At 30.5% G+C, this 26,852-nt stretch overlaps 4 long non-coding RNA genes across 4 annotated transcripts; 2 read left to right on the top strand and 2 right to left on the bottom strand.

Annotated features, from left to right (window-relative positions):
- Window positions 1–6,697: 6,697 nt before the first annotated feature.
- Window positions 6,698–7,161, bottom strand: LOC129952767 (uncharacterized). Its single transcript, XR_008782375.1, has 2 exons — window positions 6,935–7,161; window positions 6,698–6,870 (listed from the first exon to the last, which is right to left on the bottom strand). It is a non-coding gene; the product is annotated as an uncharacterized LOC129952767 (long non-coding RNA).
- Window positions 7,162–8,010: 849 nt separating this feature from the next.
- LOC129952385 (uncharacterized) lies at window positions 8,011–8,666 on the top strand. The gene is made up of 3 exons (XR_008782299.1): window positions 8,011–8,025; window positions 8,131–8,397; window positions 8,484–8,666. It is a non-coding gene; the product is annotated as an uncharacterized LOC129952385 (long non-coding RNA).
- Window positions 8,667–10,275: 1,609 nt separating this feature from the next.
- On the bottom strand, window positions 10,276–10,931 carry LOC129952419 (uncharacterized). The gene is made up of 3 exons (XR_008782303.1): window positions 10,917–10,931; window positions 10,545–10,811; window positions 10,276–10,458 (listed from the first exon to the last, which is right to left on the bottom strand). It is a non-coding gene; the product is annotated as an uncharacterized LOC129952419 (long non-coding RNA).
- Window positions 10,932–11,774: 843 nt separating this feature from the next.
- On the top strand, window positions 11,775–12,265 carry LOC129952836 (uncharacterized). The gene is made up of 2 exons (XR_008782398.1): window positions 11,775–12,028; window positions 12,093–12,265. It is a non-coding gene; the product is annotated as an uncharacterized LOC129952836 (long non-coding RNA).
- The last annotated feature ends 14,587 nt before the right edge of the window (window positions 12,266–26,852 follow it).

The following is a 26,852-nucleotide window of genomic DNA, read 5'->3' as shown; positions in this document are numbered from 1 at the left end:
TTTCAACATTTGGTGACATAGCTAATTGTCTTGACAGCTGAAAAAATGGATAACTATGAAAATAGTATTGCCAACTTAAAGTTCTATATCTAAAAAAATATGAACTCATAAATTTCCGTACCCTATGAATATTGCAAGTTTTCCATGATTACTTTGATATGCTACTTGTTTTCAATGCAACTGATGAACTTATTTGAACACAAGAAATATTACTTCCCTTTAACTGTTTTACCATAGTTTGATCGTTAGGAGAAAAACGTAGGAAAGAAATTATTGAGCAGCAAATCCCCCTGTCGAGTAAACTAAGGGACGCTATAAAAAAAACCCGTGCTGTTATACGGTGCAGAAGATTATGGACTTTAACAAAAGCGAATGAGAGGTTCTTGGGTCCTTTTAATAGAAAAGTATTTCGTGTGATCTACGGTCTCGTATGCATAGAAGGTCTGTGCAGGAGAAGATGGAACGACGCACGAGTTGTACCGGCTGAACAGAGAAGTAGTTTTAGTCCAACGACTGAGATGGCTGCGTGAACCTATTGTCTATCTCAGTTTTTAAATCCACGCCCACAGGACAGCCCAATAGAGGAAGGCCGCGGATTAGCTTACACGTGAAAGTGGAAAATGATATCAAGCTAGGAACCTAGCTAGATGGAAAAGTGTGTTGGGTGAGGCTCTAGTTTACACAGGATTTCAGCGCCACCTTAAGTAATTAAGAAAAGATCATTTAGTACAGGACTGAAATGAAATTAAAAAAGAGGCTGGGATGTGACCCACACTGATAACTTCCCATCCCGTCTGTCTTGCTTAAAAGTTTGTCTATATGTACTCGTATCAATTTTTACCAAATTTGCGTACTATTTTTTGTAGATTTTATATTATATGAAGGGACTGTTGGATTTTTATATAAAAATTACTAAATATCGAAAACAATATTTTCTGTAAAATAAAATAAGTTTGAAGCCAATATTTTTAATTTTTGAAAAGCTATTTGAGTCGAAAATAAATTTTTACCAACTTTTGTTAAATTTATTTTTTAGGTTTTCAATTTTTTGTACAAAAAAATTCAATTCAATCTTTTTCAAAATTTTACTTAATGTTAACAATAATATTTTTTGAAAGATAAAATTAGTTTGAAGCCAATATTTAAAAGATATTTGAGTCGAAAATCAATTTTTACCAACTTTTATAAATTTTTTTTTTTAGGTTTTTATTTTTTGTAATAAAAATTGTCAATTTGATTTTTATCAAAATTGTATCAGATGTCAAAAACATTATTCTACGTTGCACAAAATTGTTTTGGAGTTGAAATCATATTTTAGTCGTAAAATTTTGGAGGTGACAAATTTTTTGATTTATAAAAAAACCGTTAAATGGATATTTCTTTAATATCACGTTTCAATATATTATATAAAATTTAATTCAAGTTTTTAGCGTTTTTGGTTCGTAAGATATTTAGGGTTAACCAAAATTTTCACCTTTTTTTCAAACTGCTATGGTAAAAAAACCACCCACGCAATTTTCTTGAGAGTTCTGTATCTTTCTGCCTTATTATCTGTATAACAAAATTTATTTGAAATCGATATCTCTTCTGGTTCTTGAGCTATGGAAGACGAAAAAAACGTCGCGAACGTACGGACGTAGGGACGTACGAACGTACGTACACACGCACGCACAGACATCTTTTTAAAAATCTTTTATTTCGACTCTTGGGACCTTGAAGCGTTGAGAAATATCAAAATTTTCAATTTGACAAATCGGACCCATTACAATAACTTCCTATGGGAAGTTAAAAAGAATAAAGAATTTTCATTTTTTGCCAAGAAACTTGACAAATATTTTCGGTCTTCAAAAATAATGTTTCTAATTTTAACACAATTAATTTTACATTTATTACGAGGAAACATAGAATCCTAATTCGTTTTTTTAAACTGATCCAAAAATATTTTATAGTTCCAATGTTTTACAAACTTCTGTTTTGTTTGGTGTTACCATAAGAATATTTTTTGAAATGGTGAAAGAAATTTTGACGTGTGGTATAATGTTTTTAAATATAAATCCAAAAAAAAAACAATTAAAAATGTAAAAAGAAATTCGACTTAAATACCTTAAGAACAAAAAAGTTCTTGACTTCAGTTTTACTTGTCAATATTTTTTGTTAACGTTTTTATGAAATTCAATGTGTTTATTTTTGGTATAAATATAAAAGTCCTACTTAAAATTTTTCCTTACACACATAAAGTTTAAACATAAATTTTGTAATTCATTTTGAATAAAGTTTCTTGAATGGCAATTAAGCTTGCAAAAATATGATTTAAAATTATTATAGGGGTGAAAATAGGAAGTTTTCAGCGTCAGTAGCAACTTCTCAAACATCCGAATTGAAACTTAAGACATTTATAGACGTTTCAAGTTCCATAGAATCTAAATCGAAGGTTTTTGTTTAGAGAGATGTATATGTGTGATTGGGATACAATTTTTGGTCGTTAACATCTCAAGACCAGAAGATATATCGAATTTAAATAAAATTTTCTTTTAAACATAATAAACTCCAAAGAGGCATAAAACACTTTAAAAAAAGTGGGTGGTTTTTGTTTACTTTAGTAATTCAATAAATAAGTGGAAATTTTGGTTGACCCCAAATATCTCACGAACCTTTAACTAACTCTAGTTACATCAATTTACTTTCGTATTATAAAATGTGACTTGATACCAAATTATATAATTCTGGAAAAAAATTAAACCACCGGTTTTTTTTAACTCAAAAAAATTGAAAAAAATGTGCCCCCTCGAATAGTTTACGCACAAGAAATGATATTAGCTTCCAAATAATTTTGTGCCAGGAAAAAAAAACATTTTGCATTTTTCGATAAATCGAAGAGACAGTTTTTTCTTACAAAACATAAAAACCTGAAGTCACACTACTGAAAGTTGGTAAAATTGACTTTCGATTTTGATATTTCAAGAATAAATGAAGGTGTTGAACATTCTATGCCAAATTTTGTTTGGTAACGTAAGAAAATGTTCTTAGAAATATTCAATCGGTATTTTCTTATAAGAAGTTAAAACTTTTGAAAAAATCTGCTAAAATAATTAAAAAATTGGTTTTCGACAAAAATGTCTCGAAAAAAAAACAGTTAATTTTTTGATAAATTCCATTATTTACAACCTTTTTTTTCAAAACACGAAACCCCATAGGAGCAACAAAAAACTGATAAGAAATGGTTTACGATTTAAGATTTCTCACACAAAATATTACTGTTATTTAAATTTTGTTAAACTATTAGACAGACGAGACGGCCTCTTTTTTAAACTTGAAATCAAATTTATTTCTTGCTTTAAGTTTTAATATCACAAAAGAAATCGACAAAGTGACAACGGCAACTCTTTCAGCCAAACCATTTTTTCTTAAGACACTTTTATTGGTATTAATTTTTGTACCACATATATAAACAAATTATTCAAAATCGATAAAAAGAATATTGATTGATAAAAACAATTTATAATTTTTTTTTAACTAAATCCAAAGGTTAGTGGTTCGTGCATTGAACATTGGATCTCGTATGACCATTTTCCATCCAGACATGATTAAGTTTTTATTGTTCACCCTATTGGCAATATCAAAAGGCACATATATGTATTTATGATCTTTTGACACGAGACGAGGCCATGAGTTCAATGGGCAACAAACAAATTGATAACAATTCCAATTTATTAACAATAAAATAAAAACAAACTGTTGATTATAATTTAATTCCGGTTGTCTGTCTCTTTAAAAAAAGAAGTGCGTTTTAGATAATAAAATTGAGCAAATACAATTTTGCTAAAAATAAGTATCAAAAAGTGAGTTAACATGAAGAAAGAAGGTGATCATATTTTAATTGAAAAGGGATTTTCTATTTACTGAAAAATTAAATTAACCAATGTATGTTTTTACAACTTGTCGATTTGGATCTTAACAGTTTGTCAAAAATAACCCACTTTCGATCTATAAGGTTGATACCTTATCAGTTTTCCATTTGTGGTAAAAAAAGTATGAACTGACGGAAAAATATATAAGATCCATTGATAATCAAAATCTGTATTTTACTAGAATGATAAGGAATGCGTCATTACCATACTCTCCCATTATAGCTTGAAATGAGTTATAACGTATCTTTACAAATAAACACACATCAAAACAACCATACCCTTCCCCAATAATCTATATTTTCTACCTTATATAGGTTAACCTATAACTTTCCATCAATGGATGATTAAGTATACCTAAGTAAGTATAGTTTTTTTCCTTGTGATCAGTTTATTGTGTGTGCTTATCATTTACTCAAAGTTCTTAAAAAATGTAAACACTATAATCTAGACAGCGTGCTAGACAGTGATTTTTTTTTAAATAATTTTTAAATGGGTAATAATTAAAAATCCCCACGCAATAATCAACAATCACGCACTCAAAACACACAACACATTGAATTTATATGAACTTTGATTTAAAGACACAACATACGGGTCTATACACTGAGAGAACCAGGTCAAACCTCAATTTGAAAATGGGTTCTCCAAGTTTCTAAACAGAATCAAATGTTGAAAACAATCAAAAGAAACGTGACGGAGAACTTAAAAATATCACTCTTAGAAACTAATCAGCTATTACTCTCATTGGTGGAACAAGAAATTACAGTAAATGGTGGTATGCCTCAGGGCTCTGTTTTGTCTCCTACACTCTTTCTAATTTTTACTAATAATCTTGTTTTTAAAACTTCTAATAGACTTACCTACTTTGATGATACTAATACTTTGATGATACTAATGTCTTCAGCTTTCGTTTTAGATTCACAGCCCTGATCTTCAGATATCGATTTTAAGGGCAATATAATATTATAAGTTCTTTTAATTCTCACTTTAAGAGATATGTTAGATTTAGAAGAAAAAATAGAGTATAATTAAATCAAAAACCCTTTTTCCTAGTGATCGTCACTAACCACATTTGACAATTTCTATGAGTGAAACTAAAATCAAGAAGAGTAAACATCTCGAGATCTCGGTGTTTTTGGGTTCCCTGAGGCAACACATACCCTCAGATCTGGCTATTATCTATGAAGCATATTTAGGCTGGCGCTCCATTAATTCTTTGGCAGTAAATAAAGAAGTTCGTTCAAAAGATTGGTGATTATATCATCGTTTATTAATTCACGCCAATTGAATACCATCGTAATGTCTCTGGTCTCTTTCTAACTATGATTTTAACGGATTATGCCGAATCGAAATGGCAAATCACAACTCTCCTCTGAAACATTTTAACCATAATACCCTCGGCTCAATAAATCCTCATTTGGGTACTTTCGAGTTCGCAAAGTGCTGAGTTATTAAAAATCTACTAAAAACCGCTTGAGTGTGCGCAAATTTGCAATCAAACTCCTACTATAGACTTCCTTTTTGACATGTTGTTTTCTCTCAAATATTTTTTTCTCTCAGTGTATAATGGGTGCGTCACAATTATTTGCTGTGAAAGCATTTAAATTAAATTACACGATTTTAAACGCCTACATTAATTTATGTTCGACGCAACTATACCGCCACTATCTTTATATGTTTAAAAAAAATACGCCATGGAATTATTTAGGTTGTCTTTCACTGAATTCGAACTCTTGGACTATCGTATGTATATTCAGCTTTCGGCAATGGAACCATGAACAACATTCATGGATCACATGAAAATAAATATTATCAACATTCATTCAATGCGTGTTGATTAAAATCCAATCTTTTTGCTGCTATTCCGATATCAGTTTTTGGAATTTTTGATTCTTATAACATTATCAGCAATTGCTAAAGGAAAGTTTTTAAAAGAAAGTATGAATACATTTGTTTATAGTTGGGAATTTATTTAAATAAATAAAATGCAGTTTTTTGCAAGTTTTTATAATTTAAACGAGGAACATGCTAATTAGATATCGGAACATAGGAACATTTCAAAACGTTGATTGTTCTAAAGTCGGCTGTGAATGATACTGATGCGGCTGGATTACGACAATCTAAAATAAAACTAATAATTACTTTGAAGATTTTCAATTAATATTTTGCATTTAAAAGCTGTAAATTGTCTTTCTTAAACCTTCATCAAAATAAATACATGAACGATAGGGTGTTTGTTTTTAGCAGAATAAGAAATTTTAATAATCATTGTTAGTTGAGAATGTCAAACAGTGTTAACATTTCTATTCAGTAGTTAGTTAGTAAGTTTGTTAATTCATAATGAATCGTTCAAGGAAACAACCACGCTTTTCAATTTTCGAAATTTGTTTTGCTGTTCGCCAAGTTCATAAAGCGCTTCGACCTTTTAACGGTCAACATAATGGAGCTCATTTTTAGTTAAATGGAGTCTTCAATAAGCAAAATTGTAGTATTATGGTACACAATGCTCAAGTTATTAAGGAAATACCATAATATCCATCACAATTTCCTGTTCATCGTGGGGTACCCGCAGGTGGTAGCATTGGACCTTATTTCTTTCAAAATAAGAAAGGAGCTGCAGTTATGGTTTTTAACGACTGATTATTAGTTATCAAAATCAAATCATCTAAATATCGAAAACATTTGGAAACCAATATTTAAGCATTAGAAGCAAATATTAAATTGCAAAAGAATGGTAAAATTGTCTTAAATTCTATGAAACAAACTGAAAGTTGAAATAAAAACTAAAATTTGAATTATGCCAAGCGTTAATTTATTCACAGATAAAAGTTATTCATGATTAAAAGGCTGGTTTGTAAGTTGTATTAGTTTTCCAATTATATTATTGAATTTCCTTTAAGGAGATCAAGACAAACATTGATGTCTAATAGTTGTCCAGTCTGGTCCCTGCATTTTCCAGTACCTATATTGATACAGATAAAATAAAGTATAAACATATTTTAAGCTTTTTAAAACTTTATTTTTACCATCAATAAGTCCGACGACAACACTTGCCACATTTTCTCCTGAATCCAAAATTGGGTTTGGAAAACATGTCGAAACAGCAATTATAGCGAAAAGAACAATGAACATCAATCTGGATGAGAACATGTTTAAAAATTTGTGAGTAGAAGTAGACACTTTCTAATGTTAGGGAAGTAACTAATGATTTTCAACAAATTTCTCCAACTTTTATTCTTAAAAAATGCTCAACAATTTTTAAAACAGACAAGCAGAAATAATTAGAGATAAGAATTAGTGTCAACAGAACATCAGTTATTTATTGCAATAAACTTTGTTTAAGATTAGTTAATGTTTAACTTTTAGACTTTTAAGCTCATAACCTCCATTCAAAATATATTTTTTGGTAAAAACAAACTATTTCGCTAATCTCTGAGGCCACGACCCATTTTTCTCGTATCATATTCTTGTTTGTCATAATTTATGATTAATGTTTCAATTGTGTTGGGGGTAAACTGCTATGAGCGTAGCACATGTCAAAATACTGTAACAAGAAATTCTGTAAGCACTAAATCCTCAAAATACTATAATACTGTAAATTCCTTATTTTCCAATTCTGGTTAGTCAAAATTCGGTTTTTCAAATTCTTCCAACAAGGTGAAAAATCTAAATCGATAAGGTAAACGAAGCCTTTTGGGATGCTCATATATCAGTTTTGAATGTGTAAAGTATTCTAAGTTTGCAGGACTTAAGATACAAAATTTAAGATATATAGTGAATTAACTAAACATCTTTGAACAGTGCCATAAAGTATTTCGAAATACAGTGTTTCAAAGCGCTCCGATTTCAATAACATCTTAGGACTTTCCAACTACAAAATCAACCAAGGTTTCTTAATATATAGACGCATATTGTTGGTAGTGAAAATAAAACTTAATTTGAAGCAACACATGATTTCAAAAAGACGAGTGATTTATTTGAAATTTCGTTCTTCTTATGCCTAAGCAAATTTTTATCCAGATTACAAGAAAGAGTTAAGAAATATTTTGCTGCTTTTCTTTTTGCCTTGAAATTGGGGTCTAAGCCATAAAGTTGAAAGGCCTAAATTAAACATTAGGTAAAAATAGTAAACAAAACAAACTACAATAGAAAACTGTTGACACTTCTTATCTATGTGGGTTTTTAAAATTTATAATATTTGTTTTCTTAAATTCTTTTGCAGATTTTACAGAATAAAAGGTGAAGACAATTTTCGAAAGTCATTAGTTACTTCCCTTCCTTAAGAAAGTGTCTACTTCTAACGCAAATTTTTTAAAAATGTTCGCATTCAAATTGATGTTCGTTGTTCTATTCGCAATGATTGTTCTTTCGACAAGTGATGAAATACTAAATCGTGATTTAGATCGTAGCATCACTCGTGATATTTTAAACGGCGACTGTAAATGTTATGAAAACGGCATAGAAGTTAAAGTCAATTTGTTAAACCAAGGTACGAAATTAGTTTCAAAAGACTTAATGCCTTATTTTAGATGAAAACCCTTAAAAGCTTTCTTATATTTTTGTTTTTCTATTTAGATTCTAAATGTAAGGATAAGAATGGAGTGGAAATTGACTTGACAGTTTGTCCCAATCTATGAGCCGTCAACAATTTTTGGAGATAAGTGCAAAAACATGTCTACCAGAATTATATGGATTATTTTTTTGTCTGACACTTTTTATATGTTGACTTTGTTTTCAATAAAATTGTACTAACAGTAATTAGAGCTTTATTTTTTTCAACAATTTTTGTTTGTAAGTTTCACATTTTTAGTAAACTTTATTTAATTTATTACTTACTAGCAAACCGCATCGGCTTCGCAATGGAGAAAATAATATTAAAATTCTAAAGAACAATAGCTTTTGATTTTATTCATTACAAACAATAAAACAAAACAAAAAATCTTAAGTCTTAATAAGATAGGTGTAGATATACAAATTTACTGACAAATTTGCGTTGTTATACATATTAGATTCATTTTTAATAGTGGACTATTTTTAAATGTATATGGTAAGAAATGTATGCAAATTGAAATCAACTGAAGTAAAAACTGCAGTTAATCATATCGTTTGTAAATTATTGTTTAAAATATCGGGATCCTGGATGTTTGGTTATGTTATTTTGGTTCTCGAAGTTTAACTCAAACCAATAAAATCCGTTTTTCAGAATTCTGCTGTTATTTCATTCAATGTTGAATCTTTGAATGTGTGTCTGTATATACACTTTCATCTCAAGAACTAGTTAATAGATTTTCAAGCTGTTTTTTATTCTATAGAACGACTCCTGAAAAAGCTTAAGGTGTATAATTGTTAGGGTGTTGTGGAAATTGATTGATTTGGAAGTACCAGAAAAAAATCGATTTCTTGCCTTATCGATTGAAGATGTAATAAAATAAAGTATGGTGGGAATATTTATTTTTTTTAGTTCTACACAAAAGTACAGCATGATATATGTTGTTTATATCTAAAAGGTGTTAAAGAACTATTTAGACCTTTAACGCAGCTAATTATGCTGCCAGTTAGCTTGGATTCCCATTAATAAAATACGTTTTGGAAAAGTCATAAATAATACAATACTTACGTATGTGAATAAAAAATGCAAACACAAGTGAAGTTTAAGCAGTATTGAAAGCAATTTTAAGGTTTACATTTACACAGGCGTGTAAACGTTTTATATAAAATACTTTCTAGAGTAGAGTCCAACGTAAAAAAAACTATTCCATTTAAAATCTTATGATGAATTTTGAATTCCTACAAAGTTGCTCAGCATACAATAAATCTTTGAGCTCTCTACACTTCTTGTATTCTTTCTTTAAAACTAAGTGTAAAATTTAATAACAATAAACTTTTATTTATCTTCTTAAACTGACCTTACTTAAATTTACTTATGAGGCAATCAATAAAAGCTAATTTATTGTTTTTCTTTTCTTCAAGAACTTTTTATCAACAAAAAAACAATTTTTTTCACTAAAAGCGAAATTTGTTGCACACGAATATCTGAACACCATTTAAACCGTAATCTGCTAAATAAACTCTTTAAGTTCTTATTTAACTTGATTTCAAATGGATAAAAGGAAAAATAAAAATTGAATTTAATAAATATTACTTATAATATAAAGAGGAAATATTTGTATTGGATTGTTTATGATTTTTTGTGCTTAGCTCAAAAACTACTAAACTGTTTTTTCTATTAGTTTAATGTCCAACCGTGTGAAGCCAGGGTGGTTCCTAATTATAAGCTAACATTTTGGTTCACCATTTCCAAGCCGCCAAATGGCGGGCTTCAAATGTAAAACTTACAAAAAACCAAGAGTTGAAAAAATAAATCCAGTAACTGTTAGTAGAATTTTATTCAAAACAAAGTCAACACATAAAAAGTATCAGGCCAAAAAATAATCCATATAATTCTGGTAGACATGTTTTTGCACTTATCTCCAAAAATTGTTGACGGCTCATAGATTGGGACAAACTGTCAAGTCAATTTCCACTCCATTCTTATCCTTACATTTAGAATCTAAATAGAAAAACAAAAATATAAGAAAGCTTTTAAGGGTTTTCATCTAAAATAAGGCATTAAGTCTTTTGAAACTAATTTCGTACCTTGGTTTAACAAATTGACTTTAACTTCTATGCCGTTTTCATAACATTTACAGTCGCCGTTTAAAATATCACGAGTGATGCTACGATCTAAATCACGATTTAGTATTTCATCACTTGTCGAAAGAACAATCATTGCGAATAGAACAACGAACATCAATTTGAATGCGAACATTTTTAAAAAATTTGCGTTAGAAGTAGACACTTTCTTAAGGAAGGGAAGTAACTAATGACTTTCGAAAATTGTCTTCACCTTTTATTCTGTAAAATCTGCAAAAGAATTTAAGAAAACAAATATTATAAATTTTAAAAACCCACATAGATAAGAAGTGTCAACAGTTTTCTAATGTAGTTTGTTTTGTTTACTATTTTTACCTAATGTTTAATTTAGGCCTTTCAACTTTATGGCTTAGACCCCAATTTCAAGGCAAAAAGAAAAGCAGCAAAATATTTCTTAACTCTTTCTTGTAATCTGGATAAAAATTTGCTTAGGCATAAGAAGAACGAAATTTCAAATAAATCACTCGTCTTTTTGAAATCATGTGTTGATTCAAATTAAGTTTTATTTTCACTACCAACAATATGCGTCTATATATTAAGAAACCTTGGTTGATTTTGTAGTTGGAAAGTCCTAAGATGTTATTGAAATCGGAGCGCTTTGAAACACTGTATTTCGAAACACTTTATGGCACTGTTCAAAGTTGTTTAGTTAATTCACTATATATCTTAAATTTTGTATTTTAAGTCCTGCAAACTTAGAATAATTCACACATTCAAAACTGATATATGAGCATCCCAAAAGGCTTCGTTAACCTTATCGATTTAGATTTTTCACCTTGTTGGAAGAATTTGAAAAACCGAATTTTGACTAACCAGAATTTGGAAATAAGGAATTTACAGTATAACAGTATTTTGAGGATACAGTATTTATTGCTTACAGAATTTCTTGTTACAGTATTTAGACATGTCCTACGCTCATAGCAGTTTACCCCCAACACAATTTAAGCATTAATCATAAATTATGACAAAAACAAATATGATACGAGAAAAATGGGTCGTGGCCTCAGAGATTAGCGAAATAATTTGTTTTGAGCAAAAACTATATTTTGAATGGAGGTTTAAATAATTTAACTATGAGCTTAAAAGTCTAAAAGTTAAACATTAACTAATCTTAAACAAAGTTTATTGCAATAAATAACTGATGTTCTGTTGACACTAATTATTATCTCTAACTATTTCTGCTTGTCTGTTTTAAAAATTGTTGAGCATTTTTTCAGAATAAAAGGTGGAGAAATTTGTTGGAAATCATTAGTTACTTCCCAAACATTAGAAAGTGTCTACTTCTACTCACAAATTTTTAAACATGTTCTCATCCAGATTGATGTTCATTGTTCTTTTCGCTATAATTGCTGTTTCGACATGTTTTTCAAACCCAATTTTGGGTTTAGGAGACAATGGGCCAAGTGTTGTCGTCGAACTTATTGATGGTAAAAAAAAAGTTTTAAAAAGCTTAAAATATGTTTATACTTTATTTTATCTGTATCAATATAGGTAATGGAAAATGCAGGGACCAGACTGGACAACTATTAGACATCAATGTTTGTCTTGATCTCCTTAAAGGAAATTCAATAATATAATTGGAAAACTAATACAACTTACAAACCCGCCTTTTAATCATGAATAACTTTTATCTGTGAATAAATTAACGCTTGGCATAATTCAAATTTTAGTTTTTATTTCAACTTTCAGTTTGTTTCATAGAATTTGAAGACAATTTTGTTGCAAATATTTAACCATTCTTTTGCAATTTTACAATTTAGTATTGGCTTCCAATGCTTAAATATTGGCTTCCAAATGTGGTGGATATTTAGATGATTTGATTTTGGAAACTAATAATTAGTCGAGCTAGTTACAAACCATAATTGCAGCTTCTTTCTCATTTTGAAAGAAATAAGGTCTGATGCTACCACCTGCGAGTACCCCACAATGAACAAGCAATTGCAATGGATATTATGGTATTTCCTTGATAACTTGAGCATTGTCTACCATTATACTACAATGAGCTCCATTATGTTGACCGTTAAAAGGACGAAGCGCTTTATGAACTTCGCGAACAGCAAAACAAATTTCAAAAATTGGAAAGCGTTGTTGTTTTCTTGAACGATTCATTATTAACTACAAACTAAGTACTGAACAGATATGTTAACACTGTTTGACATTCTCAACTAACAATGATTATTGAAATTTTGTATTCTGCTAAAAAAAACACCCTATCGATCATGTATTTATTTTAATGAAGGTTAAAGAAAGACAATTTACAGCTTTTAATTGCAAAATAGGCACATCCATTATAACACAACTGTTAATAAATGATTTAAATTATATCTTCATAAGTTGTTAGATTTCACTTGTCTTCCAATAAAAGCTGAATCTAACGGCGAAATATTTATTGTTAAACGGTTTTTTACATAAAATGGCAAAACGGTTTGAAAGTAATTAGTTTTTTCACATAATCTAACAGTTAGTTTAAAAAACTATAAAAAGAGATAATAACAATAATTTAAACTTAAAAGTTGCATATTTTTGTTGTGACACTGATATTTTTTCAAAAATATTGTAATGACTGCAAGGCAATTCTAAAAATCGTAAAATTAATTTCCATGAAATGATTGGGCAACAATTGATTAAAATCTCTTAAACATTGTTGTACAGTTTAAAAAAATGCATTCTTCTCAAAGCTTGCTTCAGTTTTATATCATGTCTATGATCTTAAAATCTCAAATAATTCAAATATTTGCATTCATACCTTCACAGTTTCTTTCAGACCTATTATAAACTTTTGTCACAGAAGACTACACAAAAATATATGCAAATAAAATGAAATGATAATAAAATCCTTGAATTATAAATTAATACAAAAATCTTCTAAAAGAAAAGAATTTATGTAAATTGAAATTTATTCATAACTAAATATTTTCTGATGGCCAAAATAAAAAGTTCGATAAGTTCTTCTGATGATGGCGCGTGCGGCTGTTTAATATCTTTGTAGAGCTTGCATAACCGCAATAAATTCTTGATTTGAGATTAATTTTTAGACATTTTTTTTCAATCAAAATTTGCTAATTTTTTAATTCTTGTTTCTTAGAAGTGATTTTTTGTATAGGTACAGATTTACCTATATAGAATTTTGGGGACCCACGTGGTGGATATTTGTACCAAAAAGACGCGTTATTAGCATCAACAGCTTGCGTGGAAGTTACAAATGATATTACAGATCTACCTACACTTTTTGATGTAACTTTTTATAATAACTTACCAAATGTAGGTCTAAATTTGTCACTCTGCCTTATATCCGTGTTGGGACTCAATCAAAGCGATCGAGATGGAGATCGATAAGACATCTAGATGATGTTCTAGAACAGGTTCGGAAAATTGAATTCTATTTGCAACTTTTGAATGTTAATCAAAAATTTTTTTTTTTTGAAACTTGATTTAACAAAATATTTTATGTAGGTAAGGTATCAATATATTTCTTTTTTCTTGCATGATGATTTTTTAATGATTAAAACTGGAATTTTATTCAAAGTTACATATATTATGCTCAGTTTAAACATAAAAAGGTCAAATAGGGTTTTTGACTCCTTAAATAATTATGTTCAAAGTACAATTTAGAAATAAACCAACTATAGTTGCGTGACTTCAAATGAATATATTAAAAACAAAGAATGATATTTTTGTAGTTAAAAACATTCAGATGAATTTTGACAATTAGCAGTAATGTGACCCTTTTGTTAAAAGGGTAACATATGCATAATTTTATCGCCTTGGCAAATGCAGTCATCATATTTGTGATTTTATTTTAACATTTTTTATAAAAGTGATGGAATAAATTATTATATTTATTAAGGATTTCAACAACTTACTGACGAACACATTCATCATGCATATAAATGATTTTTAAACAATTAAATTATCATATTTATGAATAAATTTTTAACATTCATTATATTGATGAATGCATTCATAATTTATAAATCATCAAATTGATCAACATTTGAAAAACTTCTAAGCAAATCGATCATCATTTTGACGAACTTATTCATCATATTTATAAATTCTATCATGAAATTTGGTTCGTAATGCTATATTTCTTAATTAATCATCACATTGAAGATTGTGTTTCATAATACTGATGAAATGACGAATACGATCATCAATAGTACTAATTTAATCGTTGTATTGATGAAATTTGTTTCATTATATTGATGACTATTTCATAAAATTAAAAACTCTTCATCACATTGATATAAGAATTTTTTAATATTGTAAGAAAAGTTTAAAAAAAAAGTTCATCATATTTATGAGTGCTAAAATGTAGTGATATGAAGCAAAATTTAAGAGGAAGTTTTTTTTTCACCATATTGATTAAGCAATTTATAGGGATTAACACTGTTTGGCTCGTTTCACACTACACGGTTTTAAACGGACGGCGACATTTTGTTAGAGGCGTGAAGAAGAGCATACCGTCTACTGCCACTACAGTCTACAACAGCCGGACGGCTCGATAAGCTTAGTGACGTACGTGACAAAATCACATCATACGATTTTATTCGTGCTGCAGAGTTCGATCAGCCACTTCAAGACACGATTGCTTAGCATAGGAACCCAGCATATATCGTTTTTTACCATACGGTTAAGGCCGTATAATGTGTAATTAGCCATTTGTCTGCTTTATACCGTACGGTCAAAACCGTGTAGTGTGAAACGAGCCTTATAGGCTTTTCACACCAAACCGAAAACACGGTTTTCGCGAAATTATCGGTTTTGGCCGAAAACCTACATCGAAAACTCAAGTTTTCCCATACATTTTTGGTAGACCTCAAGTTTTCGTAAACCACAAGTTTTATATAAACCTCTCGAAAACTAGTTGCAATTCAAAGTTGAACTAAACAAACAAACCTTTCGAAAAATTCAGCTCTCACATTAATGTAAACAAAACAGCTGATGGCTACTGTCAAAACAGTTATTTCATCTTGAAATAAATTTGGTCATGGTAAGTAATATTTTTTATACAATTTCCCTACAAAATAGGAATCATTGCTTTTTTTTCTTTATTTACGGAATATGGAAAATTTTCCAACGTCAAGAACAAAAGCCCTGGTGACTATTTGCAGCACTGGCGGTTCTTTTATGATCCTCCGGAGTTTCAAACGCTCTTTGTTTGCGAGGAAGGCGTGACGACCCCAAGGACGAGGAAGACTTGCACATAGTTCGTAATGACGTTTCCAAGGGATGTGTCTTTGAACTCGTCGCCCCAAATATGTTCGACGCTTTCGCTTACTACCTGGAGAAAGACTCCGTTAAATCACAAGGGTGTGGGAGAATTGAAAAAGGCGATAAGTGAAGGAGAATATGTATGACAGAAAATCTCTGGTAGATGCTAAGTTGCAGCGAGCTATTAAAATGTGTGCCAAAACATTCTACAATGTGGAAAACGTTGTTCCAGTGAATAAAACCACAACAGATGGGCTATCGCCCCTTGATGGGAAGCGATGCCAACATCATGAAGATCGTCAGTGCTTTGGACAAGCCAGGCAAGTCCTCAAAGGGAGAAGCCAAAGAGATAATCATGGACAAATTGCAGCCCATCATTACAGCTTCAATGATCGCTCTTGATGAGTGTGATTTTGGTACAAATCTGTACCTAGGAATCGACCTTTTCTGCTGCGGCCATAAGGACCTACACGAAATCGTTCAGAATATTCTCAACCCTGCCTATAAGTTGCTCGGACGGCCACAATATGTTTTAAGTAAAATTAATTTTTATTGTAAAAGCTTTGTTTATTGTTGATTATATGATATATTTTCTTGACAATTATTTTGTCCTTCGTGAATTGTTCGAACCTGTTGAAGTGAACAAAGGGGAGAGCTGCAGCTAAGCGAGCTTGTAGTTCTTGATGGTTTATGTCGTAAGCCCATTCCACCCGTCCCCAGAACTTCAGTTAAAACTCTTCCTCGAGACTAGCTAGTGTAAAACCTTGTCTGCGCTGATATGCAGCACTATCACAGCACAGGAAAGGTTTATCAACTTAAGGGTGTCGACGGCAAAGAGAAATCCTTAGGAGAACGTTTGCACTTCAACAATTTTCAAAAAATAGAATCTTGAGAGAATGCATACTATATAGAACATCTTCACTGTGTGAAAGTAAGTACTTGGATATTTTCATTTTATCCGCATCCGAGAAGGTGGTTCGCGATAAACTGGGAGTTTTTGTATGTTCGTATCGAAACGTTTGTTAAACCATTCAATGACGGGATCCCATTCATTCTTTTGGAGCTCGTATAGATCTTTGACTTGCTGAAAATCAACTTGATAAGTACCTACATAAGGCTAAAGTTTGTATCTTGCATTTTCAGATCCTATAGATAATTGCAGAGTATATCGAAAGTTCTGCGGATCGTTTTGAAATGTTGTTTAAAATGCTCATCATCGTTTACTAACATTTCACAAATAATTTGAGAAGAACAAAACTTTTTATTCACAATTTTTTTCATCAATACAATTTTTTTTTTTGACAGGAGGAAATTTTTATAAGACACTTGGCAGTATTCGACAGCAAGTAGTGTGGGACTCTTAACCACTAAAACCACCTCTTCATCAGGACTAATCTTGAAGGATCGACTTCCGATTTTTCTTTCTTAATTTTGTACAATCACTTTGGGGGAAGTTTAAACTTTTCATACTTTGACATGTTTTTTTTTTACACCATAAGCTCATGAGGCTTGGTTCTTCTTAATGGCCGAACATGGTTTTGTTATATTCAAGACGGACTTCATTTCAGAATTAGTATGACTTTGCAGTCTCTGGTTGTGCGATACAGCGTATTTTTTAACAACTTCTGTAACCATTTCTATTTGAAAGTCACGATGTAGATCGGTATTTCTGATGTACCAAGGTGCATTATCTATTCCGCGAAGGACTTTGTTTTGGATTTCAGTATTTATTTTCTTTGTACAGCCCCATAATTGATTTCCATAGGTCCAAACAGGCTTTAGTACTTGATTATACAGCATTATTAACTTCCCATAGGAAGTTATTGTAATGGGTCCGATTTGTCAAATTGAAAATTTTGAAATTTCTCGACGTTTCAAGGTCCCTAGAGTCGAAATAAAAGATTTTTAGAAAGATGTCTGTGCGTGCGTGTGTGCGTACGTTTGTACGTCCGTACGTTCGCGACGTTTTTTCGTCCTCCATAGCTCAAGAACCAGAAGAGATATCGATTTCAAATAAATTTTGTTATACAGATAATAAGGCAGAAAGATGCAGAAAGGGCTCTCAACAAAATTGCGTGGGTGGTCTTTTTACCATAGCAGTTTGAAAAAAAGGTGAAGATTTTGGTTAACCCTAAATATCTTACGAACCAAAAACGCTATAGACTTGATTTAATTTTATATAATAAATTGTATCGCGATACCAAACAAGTATATTTTTTGGTAAAAAACTGAAAAAAAAATGTGTCACCTCCAAAATTTTAAGACTAAAATATGATTTCATCTTCAAAACAATTTTGTGCAACGAAAAATAATATTTTTGACATTTGATAAAATTTTGACAAAAATCGAATTGACAGTTTTTTTTTTTATAAAAAATAAAAATAAAAAAAAAACATTACTGAAAATTGGTCATTTCAAAAACTTGAAATTTGGGCTTTAATCTTATTTTATCTTATTAGAAATATTGTTTTTAACATTCAGTAAAATTTTGAGAAAAATCGAATTGAAAGTTTTTTTTACAAAAAATAAAACTCTTAAAAAAAAACAATACTAAAACTTGGTAAAAATTTACTTTCGACTCAAATAGCTTTAAAAAAACTAAAAATATTGCCTTCAACCTTATTTCATTTCACAGAAAATATTGTTTTCGATATTCAGTAATTCAGTAATTTATACAAAACAAATCAACAGACGGGATGGGAAGTTATCAGTGTGGGTCGCATCCCAGGCTCGTTTTGTTTTGGATTGATAAATCAGAGTTGTTACCAAGCAACTAGAACATTTTTCTATATTTCAAGTTTAGTTCTTCTCTTTTCTTTTTGATGTGCTTTTTCCACTTCAGCTTTGCATCTAAAGTCATTCCAACGTATTTGGCCGTATTGGCGTAAGGTACAGCTTGATTATTAATGATTATTGGAATATTGTTTTGTTTACCCTTACAATATATGTGAAGATATTGTTTCATTGAATTTGATACGCCATTTTTCGGTCCAAGCTCTCACTGTGTCGACGGCATTTTGTAGTTTTACTGCTGCCTTAGAGACACATTTGTCGGGTACCAAAATTGCGGTATCATCTGCAAATAGCCATTATAGTGTGGTTACTAACTGGAATATCCCTTGTGTATAGTAAATACAGGATAGGACCTAGGACACTTCCTTGTATCAACAGCTTCTATTTTCTTCAATTCCGAGTATTCTTGATCGTTCCTTACTCTTAACAATCGGTCTAAGATGTACGATTTTAATATTTCAAAGTACTGCCTGGGAAGATCCTTTTGCAGTTTGTACTCAAGCCAAATCTTGTCAAAAGCTTGAGCAACATCTAAGAAAATAGTTTTGTTTTTCTTCTAATGCTTTTTCTATTACATCCGATATTCTATAAACTTGGTCTATCGTGGAATGTTTATTTCTAAAGCCAAACTGATGGTTTGGGATTAACTTTCTTTCTTCTATGATTTTGCTAAGTCTCTGCAGAAGCAGTTTTTCAAAAAAATTTGCACATAATTGGTATAAGCGATATTGGTCTGTAAGCCGTCACTTCGTTAGGTGGTTGACCTTGCTTTGGTATGACAATTACTTCAGCAATTTTCCAATGGTGCGGGACATACTGGTGCTTAAGGCATGCATTTATTATATGTTGGAGTTTTATGAAGGCCTTCAATGGCATTTCTTTCATAACCTGAGCAGTAATTAGATCGCAACCTGGTGATTTTTTATTTGGTAGTTGATGTAAACACATACTTTTTTATTTCTTTAAGTCTTACAATTGGTATTTCGCTTTTATCTATCTTATCAACAAACTGTGAGTATGTCTTAAAAACATTCGCAAGATGTTCAGCGAAAAGGTTAGCTTTTTCTTTCGGGTTACCGATTCATTTCAAATCTTAAGATTTCAAGGGCGAGTTTTGTAACTGCGGTCCATAGCGAAAAATTGATTGAAACATCAGTTGTTAAATTCCTTAGGAATGTACTGGGTGAATCATTTTTGAATTTGTAAATTTGTTTTTTAACGTTGTTTTGTCATCTGGAAATCTAGTATTTTGCAGTTTTCTTCAAGCTCTTCTTTTCTCTATTATCAATTCTCTTATCTCTAAAGGATATTTATTTCATTTTGTCTTCTATTAGAAAATGTTGGAGAACTTTATTCAGCGGCCTGTTGTACATCAGCAATAAATTGTTCTATTTCATGGTCAATTTGCTCGATTGTATCCATGGGAGATCTTAACTTTATAAAACTTAAAAGCCTTTCTCTAAAATCATTCCAGTTTGTTTTCTTATTAACTAGCTGTGTATTACTTTTTTTAAAGTACTTCCGATTCACTTAGTGATAGAATCACTGGAGTATGATCTGATGACAGGTCATAATTACCTTCGACATTAATTTGATTCGTTTCAATAACGTCTGGTATTTTGTTGTTAAGTTGGCGACCTGGAGGAATAGAATTCACAATTGTATTTACGGCCTGCTTGGAAAAGTCTTTTGACTTTTGTATATATAAGTCTTGAACCCCAATGGGTGTGTTTCGCATTGAAGTCTCCGTCAACAAGAAAGTTATGCCCAAGAAGATTAAATAGATATGTATATTCATCTTCTGTCAGGGAGCGCCTTAGCTGCTATCTTAAACTCTTTATTTTTCATACCAATACTAATAGTTGTTACTTGCATATTTTCAGTAGTAAACTTGGCTACTTCATAATGTTTTAAGCTTTCTTTTATAAGAATCGCCGATCCACCTCTTGCCTTGTCAGCTGGATGTGGAGCGTGGTAACATGAATAGTTTTCTTTTACATTATCTAGACTTTGCCCATTGGAGAAATGAGTTTCGGACACCAGGCAATAATCGATATGTTCTAGATCTAAAAAGATTTTTAATTCGGATGAATGTTATATAAGACCGTTTGCATTCCATGTAGAGATTTTAAGTGTTCTGTCCATTATTGTTTTTTAAGAGCGACTTTTTCGCTTAGCAGTTTGATATTCAAATCCTGTTTATCAATTCTTTTAAGAATAAGTTGTAGCATTTCTTTTATGGAAGTCTCTTCATTCTTCAGCACATTTTTAACAATCTGAGAATAGGCTTTCTTTTCATCGCTTTTACTTTGAACAGCCTTTTAAGGCGGTTCCTTCTTAGTGTTGTTTTCAGCAGTTAAATAGGTATTTACTGTGTTTCTGGGTTTGTCTCTATCAGATGTATTTTTGCTTCTGAACTCTTGGAATTTTTTGGCAACTGGGCAGCCTCTATAGCTTGCCGGGTGATTACCCTTGCAGTTCACACATTTTGCTTTCTGATCTTTGCTCATAGGACAATTTTTAGTTGCATGTTTTCCTTCGCACTTTACACAAACAAACTCTCGGTTGCAGTATTTTTGGGTATGACCAAAAGCTTGGCAATGTTTGCACTGTGGAACAACTATAGATTGCAAAATTTGACATTTAAATGTCGGCGTCAACGATTTTCGGGTTTTCAAAAACTTTTTGCCGAAACCTCTGTTTTGGGTTTGGTACTATGTTATTATATTATTTCAACATTTTATTAAAACTTGGATTTAATCAGCTTTCCGTAAAGAATTTATGAGAAACAATCCCACAATACAATATTCTGTTATAAATTTCGATTACTTACTTAATTTTTTCACGACTTTAAAGCTAGTTCTATATTTTTGGAAATTAATAAAAAAAAAACTGATTATAATGTGAAGTTGTAGCTCTTTCGTTGTAAATAAGTTGTAATATTTAACAATTTAATAAAAATGTGGTTTGTAGTGCTAACTTGGCACGGCTGGTCCAGGCATTGTAGCTTCTTGTTTAAAACTAATTGTAGAAAGAAAAAATTTGCAATTCTTTCAAGAGCTTCTTTTGAACAAAAAAGATACAATTAATTGCATCCTTACATTTTCGAATATCCTTATTTTATGCCAGGACTCACCGTGTCAAATTATCATTGCATACCTATATACAAAAAAAAATGTAAGTAAACAAAATGTTTTTTTTTCTACAACTTATTTACAACAAATAGGTAGTCTTTAACTAATTTCATACCTAGTTTTCAAATTTCAAAACTTGTAATGCTTACATGATATCAACCTACTAGCACATTTTTGAAATCGCTGAAGTACAAATTTTGTGTTTTCACAGCTATTTTATAAGAAAAAAAACTACAGTTAACTGCCTACTCTGCTTTTTTAAATTTCGAAAAATGTAGTGTTAACTTGACAGTCGTAACTTTTTCCTACACTTTCAACAATAACCGTCATATTTTATCCAATTTCCACAAATCCTCGACAAATTCAAATCAAATGGGGTGGCGCAACAGTCCGTTGTGAACCAGGGCCTAGTGACTTACAACTCTCAACCATTCCTGTGTGCGAGTACTGTTGTCAGGAATGGAATGGAAGGGACCTACAATTTAAGGCCGAATCCGAACGGCTAGTTTGAGAAAGCACTTTTTCATGACAAGAATTACTCTTGGAGGAATTGTCAATTCCTCGCAAGAGGCAGTACCCGCGAAAATTTTTTTTTTTTTTTTTTTTAAATTATGGTGGCACAGGCAGGGATTGAACCCAAGACCTCTTGCATGACAGTCCAACGCACTAACCATCATGCTACGGGTACTACATTAAAATATCTTGAGAAACCACTCTGTCGATTGATGAAAAATGCACGAAAAATAGATTTAGAGATTTTTATAGAACTATTTTGAGTTATTTTTTTATTTTCGAAAAACAATAAAGCAGTGAATAAAATTATAAAGAAAATATTATTAACTATTTGAAGTTTTTAAGAACTCTAAAAAGGGATTCATATTCGAGATGACGAATTCCTATGATTATAGTCTTAGGTTTTTTCATACTTAGTTGAAATAAATTTAAATTATTTATTATTCACATCACACAAGTTCTATACCAACTGTTTAAATTTAAATTACTTTTATCGGTAACTAAACTGAGCTGAAGCGTTGTCCCGCTATGTTCTATCTGAAGTCAGTTCCATCATTCATCTTTGCCGCCCTATAAAAGAAAATTTTGCAAATAATTCATAGCACGTAAAGCAGTAAACTTTTATCATTGTCTTAGTATTTAATATTTTCATGATCGGAATTTGAATAATATAAAACTTAAGAAGACTTTTATGTAAACAAAATGGCAGGATCCAAATTGAAAGTGGAAGACTGGGATATAATCCACACTGATAACTTCAAGACATATTGAGTAACATTTAAGGAATTTCGAAAGTAATATGGAATCAATAATTGAATTTAAAGCTGGATTTGCAGAGATTTTTGATATGTTTTAAATTTATTTTTAAAAACTTGTACCGGGAATTTCAAAACTTAAATTAGTACCCATAAAAATGCTTGGAAAAATCTTCAAATCTTTTTTCTAAAATTTGTTTTCTTTCAATATATAAAATATACATACATATGTATCTCGAAGAACTTAATTAATTATTTTTTTTTTGTTCGACAACTCAAAGAAGAGTAAACGGTTCTTAAACAAATTTCAAACGTAAAAAGTAGGCACTAGAAAAGAAGCTAAGATGAGCCCCAACTAATAACTTCCCATTCATGCCCACTAATTTTTTAAAACCTTAACAAAAAATTAATAGGTAACAATATTTTATGTGAGGTACACAAATTCCAAGTCAATATATTTCTTTGTTTTCATAATTCTTGAGTCGAAAAATACTTCTTATGATTTTTTTTAGGTTTTCGTGTTTTGTAAAAAAAGTTGGCGATGAAGTTTGCAACAATATTTTACATATGATAAAAAGATTTTCATTATTTCAATACATGCTTTCGTTATAATCAAGTTTGTTTCCAAAAATTTAAACAGCATTTGATTTCTGAAAAAATCTTAATTTTTCAAAAATGGTTATAGAGGTTTTTTTTTTAAATTGATTGTTTATATAAAATTTTTCAATTTTAGTTTAAAAAATATTCTTGGTATGCAGATATTTAGAAATTATAAATATACGTTTCACATTTTAATTTCTTAAAAAAGTAACGACCAGTTTTTGAGATATTGAATTTCAAAAAAAAATGTCAGTATTTTTTTTAAAAATCGAAAAAGTAAATTTTGACATTTTAAGTCACGAAATATTATTGAGACAAAAAAAGCTTGTGCACAAAAAAATAATTGAAATCAGTTCTATTGGAGATACCCTTGCAGAGCAATACAGAAATATTTGTTTTATATTGAAAGAAGGGAAATTGGAAATTTGTAATCAATTTTGTTTTTGGTGAAAATTCGAGCTTCTGATTTTCGAGAAACAAATTTGTATGAGAACTACTGTTATTTTTAGTCTTAATAAAAATGAAAAAAAACGCCTTACGCGAAATTTTTTCAAATTAGAAGTCAATCAACATAATGATTTGGGATACAGAGTCCAGGACAGATAGACAGACGAACGCTATCGGGGGACCCACTTTTTCGATTTGTTTAGCATTTAATGGTAAATAATTTTGCGTAGTATTTTTTTGAAAGAATTTTGTGTTAAATCTTGCTAAATTTTAAAAATAATATTTTATATAAGTTTAAATTAGATTAAAGGCAAAGTCTTTAATTTTTGAAAAGATTCGAGTCAAAAATCTATTTTTACAAACTTTGTGTAATGTTTTTTTGGTTCTTATTTTTGCTTCAATACCGTTAATTCTATTTCTACCAAAATCTTAGAAGATTTCAGAAACGATATTCTTCGTTGTATAAAAGTAAATATCATTTTTCGATCGGAAAATATTCCATTTGACAAATAATTTTATTTTTAGTGTTTTGATTTATAAAAAAAACCGATAATTATTTTTTTCTAAAATTGTACGAAGTTGGTATGACTTCAAATTATATAATAAATTAATTTAAGTCATTAACGTTATTGGTTTGTGTCGTGAGATGTTTTGGGTCAACCAACATTTTAATTGTTTAATTCAATTGGTTTTAAAAACCTTTTTGCATCTTCGATGTTAATATCGGACGAACAAAATTAATTTAAAGTCGATAAATCTAGTTGTTTTTGAGATATGGCCGATGGAAAGAGATATCAAAAACTTGCGTAAGTACAAACATATACAGTGCTGTTCGAAAAATGTTGGCTCAACATTTGATTACCATTTTCGAAATTCTTGGAATACTACGGTTTTTTTTTCTGCACTAGGTTGCAACAGGTAATTCAAACACTGTACTAATTTTAATGTTATTATCAATAAGAACTACATTTGGCTCGTGATAGTAGTCCAATGCCAACCAAAGTCATTTTGTGAAAAAAAAATGAGAAAATCAGTTCGGAACATTAATAAAATATTTTGTGTCTGTCACGTCTCAATTTGACAACGCGTGAAATTTCTAAGAGACTGAACATTGATCTACAAACTGTGGCACGGAGTTTAAAAAAATATCGTGAGATCAGAACTACTATAGTAGGAAAAAAGGCTTAGTGAGGCTAAACAAGACGACCCCAGCGGAAGATCGTTTTTTGGTGCTATAAAGTCGTCGGCATCGGTTCAGTACTTCGGTGGAGCTTAAAAACGATCTATGTCCAGCTACAGCTACAGTAATTTCGTCAAGCTCAGTGAGAAAAAGGCTCGTGAACTGGTCGTAGAGGTCTTAGAATCCAAAGTCAATGCAAAAGATTACCTTCAAGTCCTAGAAAACGTATCGGAAACCACGGTGCTAGAGCTTTTTGGAGACACTTGTAGTTTAATTTTTTAATAGGACAATGCTCCTTTTCATACAGCCAAAATTGTTAGTATGAACTAGTTTTTCTTTTCACCATGACTGAATAATAAAAAGCTAAAACTCTTATGACTAAAAACAATATTTGGATTTTTATTTCTAAGGTTGAAAGGTCGAAGAAAATAATATCGATGTACTAAGTTGGCCTCTCTACAGCCTCAGATCTCAATCCAATTGAGAAAATTTGGTCTGTAATGAAACTTGAAGTTGTGAAGAATCAGTTAATAAACTAAAACAACTACTTAACCGGACCTGGAACACGAAACATACATGGAAACACCTATCTATGTCATGTCTCGACGTGCAGCCGTAATAAAATCAAGACGAGGTCAAATTAGGTACAACATTTTTCTAAGAAGCAATAAGAAAAAACAGAAGAGTGCACTAATAAAGCATTGATTCATTTCCCTAAAAAAAATAATAATAATTTTTTGCTCCTGTGACCATTTTAGAACCATCCCAAAATTCTTATTGTATCATACAACGCTTATAAAACAAAACCTCATTAAAAAAATGTTGTTACTTAAACACATTTGACAAACTTCAAAAAAAAGGGGAAAAAATGTTTGCCAAATTTTTTCGAACGGCACTGTATCTCTTTTAAGAACATAAATTAAGATCCAGTGAAATGTGAAAATATACAATTTGATAAATGAGAATTACTAGAATAGACATCAGATAAAAGCAATGAAAACATGAGATTAATTGTGCAACTATTTTTTTTGTGTTCTTCAAACAAATTTTAAGTGAATTCGAAATTCATGCAATTGCTCAAACCAAAAGTTCTTAAACAATTTATCCCATTTAAGCAGAAATCATCACTTCTTATAGAATTTTTTTGGAATTATCTTTTTCTTTCATTTTGAATTAACTGGTTTTGCCGCATTTAAGCTCTTAATAAAATAATGTTTGAAACAATTTTCAAGGTCACTCATATACTCGTAGATATTTCAAAATCAATAAACTGTTTTTTTTTTTAATTTTTGTATTTGTTTAAATCCAAGAAAGCGCGAAGGTTCACACATTCATTAACACCTCTCTTGCGTAATTATGTACATTCATACATTTTTGTTGTTGTTGTCTTTATTTTGTTATAGCTTATTTGGCTTATCACACGCAATAAGACAACGAATTTGGTCATAGTTGAACTTCAATCAGTCATAATGTCTCAGGTCTTGAGCTCAGGTTTAAGTATATCGAAGACTTGGTTTAAATCCCTTAATTTTAATTACATTGTCATAATTTTGGTTGGTTTAGATAAATGAGCGGTCATTCATCTCTTCAGCGGGTTGGTCAGTAGAAAAAGCTT

Source organism: Eupeodes corollae, chromosome 3 (genome assembly GCF_945859685.1).
Source record: "Eupeodes corollae chromosome 3, idEupCoro1.1, whole genome shotgun sequence".
Classification (NCBI taxonomy): domain Eukaryota; kingdom Metazoa; phylum Arthropoda; class Insecta; order Diptera; family Syrphidae; genus Eupeodes; species Eupeodes corollae.
Note: the sequence above shows the minus strand (reverse complement) of the source record. Positions and strands in the feature narration are given on the sequence as shown.